Source organism: Rutilus rutilus (genome assembly GCF_951802725.1).
Source record: "Rutilus rutilus genome assembly, chromosome: 19".
Taxonomy (NCBI): Eukaryota; Metazoa; Chordata; class Actinopteri; order Cypriniformes; family Leuciscidae; genus Rutilus; species Rutilus rutilus.
Genome location: NC_140232.1, coordinates 14,367,621 through 14,373,127, shown reverse-complemented (window position 1 = coordinate 14,373,127; position 5,507 = coordinate 14,367,621). Strand labels below are relative to the sequence as shown.

The window sequence follows — 5,507 nt, the reverse complement described above, 5'->3', positions numbered from 1 at the left end:
GTCTGACTAGCTGTTTGTGTGCTTGGTGGATGGTACTAGGGACGTGCTGTTTTATACTGAGACTTTCTCACTGAATTCGACGCTTGCAATGCTGGCTTAATGCCTACGGGATTTAGGTATGCTGGCTGTCTTCTCAGAACACGTTCGCCAGGGTTTCAAGTTTGATGCACTGCCTATAGCGTCGTGGGTTCGGTGAGTTTTATTCATGTACTCATGAACTGTTAACCACCAGCTGTGCAGTAGTCTGCATTATGCAGAGTTACCATTACTGCTAACTCTGTGTTATGACTGTTACATAGCTGTTCCGCATTACGCAGTAGTTTTCAATGTCTGTTAACTCTGTGTATGGCTATAAGGTTATGCAGCTGTCACCGCTATTGCCGTCGACACTGTGTTAACTCGTGCTTGAGTGCTTATGGTATTGTGCTGCCCTGTCCAGTGCAGCCTTCGCTTCATTGCATTGGATATGCAACTTGGTAAGGTCGGAACAGACGTTTCTTGGTCTAGTTTTGCCTATCAGTTCGAGTGCTCCTAGCGGCGCTGCTGGCTTAGAACTGTTGTCTCGTGGGAGTGTAGCTTGACCCCGTTCAGGGCTTATCTTCACTGCGCTCACGGCGGGATTCTATACAGTTCCCATATACGTCAGTGACGTAATGTCGAAGTGACCGCCTTGAAAGGGAACGTCTCCGGTTACTATCGTAACCTCGGTTCCCTGAGAGGCGGGAACGAGACATTACGTCAGCCGCCGTGCTCGCCGTTTGATCAGCTGTGCTAGCGTTCAGTCTTGATTCTGACGTATTGTCGCGCCCATGCTATTTATACTGCCCGCGGACCGGTCAGCATTTGCATGTTCGCGTCAATTGGCCAGCTGTCTCCAGCTGGCGTTAGCCTATAAGATTTCAGTGAAAATGGAGAAGGAAGGAGTTCCCATATACGTCAGTGACGTAATGTCTCGTTCCCGCCTCTCAGGGAACCGAGGTTACGATAGTAACCGGAGACGTTTCCTCCTCCAACCACGCTATCGAAGGGACTGGATTTCATCTGATTGCGGTAAGTTTTCTTTAAGCTTTATGAATGAAAATAGGCTATAAATTGCACACATATGTTGATAAAATATAGTATTATGTTAAAAGATATATTTCGTGGTGACGATAAGTTTCTATTGTTAGAGATTATCCACGTAGCACATTGCTACTTAACGTGCTAACGTTACCCAGACTAACGTTAGAGTGAGGAAACATGCTTGAAAAAGAAGGACAAGGACGTGCATGGTGTTTAAAAGATGTTAAAAATGTTAAGCTCAGTAAGTCGTGAATAAAGACTTAAATGCGGTGCTTGCGCTGATTGAGAGACAGAAAGCCGCTTCTCTCGGACTCGGACAGAATCTGAGTGCGAATTCAGCTATCTTTCGTGGCGTATTGCGATTTAATAATGACATACACATACAATTATGTCAATAACAAAAAAACAAAACAAAAAAAGTATTCAAGTAAACACAGTCGGCAATGTCTTAAGTGAACATAACCAATTTGGTGAAACCTAGATGTTTCAGTATTAGATCCATGAGCTCTTAAAGTGACCGCAGTCCGTTCAATTTAATTTCAAGTTTATTTGTCACGTATACAAATTTCAGTTACAATTTGTACATGCTTAGGTTGAGGCTCAGTCATTCTACAGTAGTGCAATATAATTAAATACAATACAATTTAGAGGAAAAATTTAATAATAGAAGCCTATGCAAAACTAATGTGTTATGTTAAAAATATGTATGTTAGCTTTGCATATCAAATAATAGAATGGGTATGTGTGCGGTATGTTTTAAAGTGAATAGGATAAAAATATTGTGTATCCTTAAATATTAGGCTAAATCCTTAATGGTAATCAATTAACAAAAGACAAAATCGCTGTAAATACAGTGAAACCTATGCATTATTTCTTTTTCACATTTGATTATTCATTTTCTGTATTATTTTTGCTACATGTTAAATTAACTACTAACTGTAACTGATTTTTTTGTTGTTGTTTTGTTTAATAAAATTATGTATCTTTGTTCTGTTGTATTTGTCCTTTTTAGACTAAAGAACATCAGTACAGTGACAAGATCCTTGGATGTGCTAAAACAGTGGCCTTTATTTTTTAAAAGATCAGGTGAGTTGAACTGAATTTACTTACTGTTTCTTACTGTTTCAACAATGTTTTTTTTTTTTTTTTTTTTAGGGTCTCTGCTGAGTATTACAGTATCACACAAACTGATCCGAAGAGCACCTTTTTCTCTTAGTTAAATGAATACACATCTAGTTGTACAGAGCAAGTGGTGGAGATGAAGATCCTCACTTGATCATCAAGTAATTATTTTGCATGTGATCATATCTCTCTGGTTAAAGGCTGAATGGTGCCATCTCTTTTTCAAGGTAATTCCCATGCTTCACTTTGTATATAACTTGTTCCGTATTTGTTTTTCTGTCTTTCAGACACAGAAACTCCAATGTGCTTCCTCAAAGAAAGTCTACAACTCTTAAAGGTCTGCCTTTGTTTATGAGGGAAAAGTCTGGAAACATCCTGAAGACTTGCCTGGTAAGAAGATCATCAGCATATACACTCACACCTGATATATTTCACCTATTTACCAGATGCTGTTAAGAGATAGGTTTTGTGTGATATACAAAACTTATCATCAACAGACAAAGTCATGGTAAAAATTACTTTATTAAATAATTGTAGTTGAAACTTTCTCAGTGATCAGTTTGACTTCATCTGATAGCACAAATTCAACAAGCTGTTATTTTACCAAAGCAAAGACAGTGGAAAATTACTGCTTCACAACACTGTCCGGAGACATTCCCTCTGATATCTAACCTGTTAAAACAATACAGTGCACAATCATAAGGTTAAACAGTAATGTAGCAATAGCAGAGTAAATAAAATTAATATAATATGAAAGAATATGAATATAGGAGATATAAACAAGAAAAGGCAGCATGAAAGTAATCCATGTGACTCTAGTGATTTAAACCAATCTTCACTGATGCAATATGACCAGTTTTGGGTGATGAACAGAATGTGTGCCTTAATACATGTACGATTTTGGGTGACCTAAAATAACTAAACTAAAACTAAAAAAAGCATTAAATCAGAATGGCCGTGGATTCTGCTGTGGACGAATGCCACAGGCAATCACATCAATGCTGATATGGCATTGTTTGGAGTTGGGAAAATGTTTTCCGTTTATCAGTTTTAGCTCTATGGCTGAATTTGAACATGCTTAAAAAACATGACCACCTTTACTTTTCAAGTGAAGTTACATGAGCAGACCTTTAGGAACACTCTGTGGTCTAACATAATTCAATACAATAAAAAAATGACCCTAATTTTATGCTGATTTATTTTCTACTGCAGGACACAGAGCCAGAAGACATTCACAAGGGGAGAAGATGAGGACCTTAACTATCGTTGAAGATGATGTTGCCACTATCCACTCAAACCCAAATATAAGGTGCCTCTCTGTAGTACTATAAGAGCAGTTTGGGCCAGATAATGTGCAAGACCTTTGCCACAGTTGTTACTCTCCTCTTTGGCTTGATTTATGGCCCCAATGTTAACTATTCTAAAGCATTAAAATACACCAGTAGTAACTGGTTAAGAAAAAAATTGTTTAGTTTGTTTAGAAAAAAAAACTTTTATTTATCTTGACCTAAAGTGCTCCGCAAGGCTGATTTTTTTTTTTTTTTTGCATAGTCCTTCAAAAGATTGTCCAAGTAGCTGCAATCCATATGGATAATTGTAAGGTTGAGCATTTATTTATTCCAGTTTGTACTCTAATTTTGTGCATAGTGTTTTTTTTTTTTTTTTTTTAATAAATCTTGAAGAGTGGAATAGAACTTCATCACCTTAAAATATGTGTACCTAATGCAAATAGAAAATGTGTTGTTTTGCAGAATATTTGTCAATAAATAAGTTCTGTAATGATAGCAATGTCTTTTGTATTGTGTTGTATTTACAGTATGGTTTACTCCCTGCATTTGGATTCTTAATGTGAAAGCTGTACAAGTATCTGGGTGAGATATTTGAAAAAGTTGAATCAACTTAAAAAAGTAAAAAAGTTGAATCAACTTAAAAAAGTTAAAAATTGAATCAACTTAAAAAAGTGAAGCAACCAGCTGCAAAGCTTTTTTGAGTTTACTGAACTTCAGGACCTCTGTAGTTGTGCTTACTCGTTTCTTTGAGTTGGACTGGTAGTTGGATGAACTTCAACCACTGAAGTTGAGTAAACTCAAAAATGCTTTGCAGCTGGTTGCTTCACTTTTTTAAGTTTACTCAACTTTTTATTTTTTACAGTGTAGGATTCAAGCAGTGGAAATCTTGTACCACAGCGCCATCTGCTGATTATTCGAAGTAAATTTTCTGAATTGCTAAAACACCAAACCCCATTCTCTGAGCCAAATTACCAATAGCCTAAAACAATTTGTCGAATAAATCACTCTTTCTGTAAAACCTTAAACAAGTTCAGGCAGTTAGACACCATTTGCTAATCTTATGCATTCTTCCTGCAAAACATTCTCATTCACTAAAACACTTTTCGCACTGTGATGCACTTGTGTTGCAAAGGGGCAGCACAGCTAAAACACAGCTGACAACGTTCACACACACAAAGACTCTTTTTTCCAATGATGTGATCAAACCAATACAAAATAAGCCAGCTCAGAGAGCACAGGTGGCACAGGTGCAGTGAATGTTGATACGAACAATAGATGAAAACAATCTGAGAAGGGGAGGAGGAAGAGTATGTGAAAGAGGAGGAAGAGCAAGGTGAGGACAGTGTTGTCAAGGCTGGACGGTTTTCCCCTTTGCCTGGCAAGAGACGCCAAACTTATTTGCTTACTTTGCAGTTTTAAATCGAAATTTTAATTGGATCCAGCCTTAACTGTTAAAACTTTGATCCAGTGCCATTGAGAGGCTCATATTTCTGAATCACATATTACCCAGTAAATATTTAGGCTGTTAGAGCCATTACACCGCGACTGAAATCATATTCTCACTTTTCATTTGACCTGACAGCAGCATCTAAACAAATAATTTAAATAGTGCTTACCACAGGCTATGGGAATATTGGCAGTCTTGTCAGCTCCAATGCGCTTTGTCAGCTAAGTGAATTGGAAAATCTGCATGTTGTCCGGGGTTAATTCTTTTTGTGAACGCGCTACCCATCAGCTCGCTCGTAACAACAGGAACATGATATAAAGTCACAGTTTGCTTTTGTTGTTGGGAATCGAGGTTGTTTCAAACAGCCTGACCAATGTTGCTCTGCATGATACTGTTTTCATTGTCATTAGAAACTGCAGAAGCGTGACATTCATAACCTCCCTCTTTCTCTCTTATAAACAAACTTCCAAAACATTTCTGACATAAAATGGTCTGTAATATACATCCAAGTCATTGGCTAATACATAAAAAGGATCTTATTAAAATACTTTTTTGTACATTATTTAGTTATACTCAAATTAAAATCT

At 37.3% G+C, this 5,507-nt stretch overlaps 1 long non-coding RNA gene across 4 annotated transcripts; it reads left to right on the top strand.

The window, feature by feature from the left end:
* The first annotated feature begins 1,003 nt into the window (after nt 1-1,003).
* On the top strand, nt 1,004-4,030 carry LOC311278511. Of its 4 annotated transcripts, none has more exons than XR_014625451.1 (5): nt 1,004-1,050; nt 2,075-2,148; nt 2,218-2,345; nt 2,472-2,574; nt 3,397-3,656. It is a non-coding gene; the product is annotated as an uncharacterized lncRNA (long non-coding RNA). The 4 variants fall into 4 exon arrangements; XR_014625449.1 differs by adding an exon at nt 4,001-4,030 and having other exon boundaries at nt 1,010-2,148; nt 3,397-3,493; XR_014625450.1 differs by lacking the exon at nt 2,218-2,345.
* Nucleotides 4,031-5,507: the final 1,477 nt, after the last annotated feature.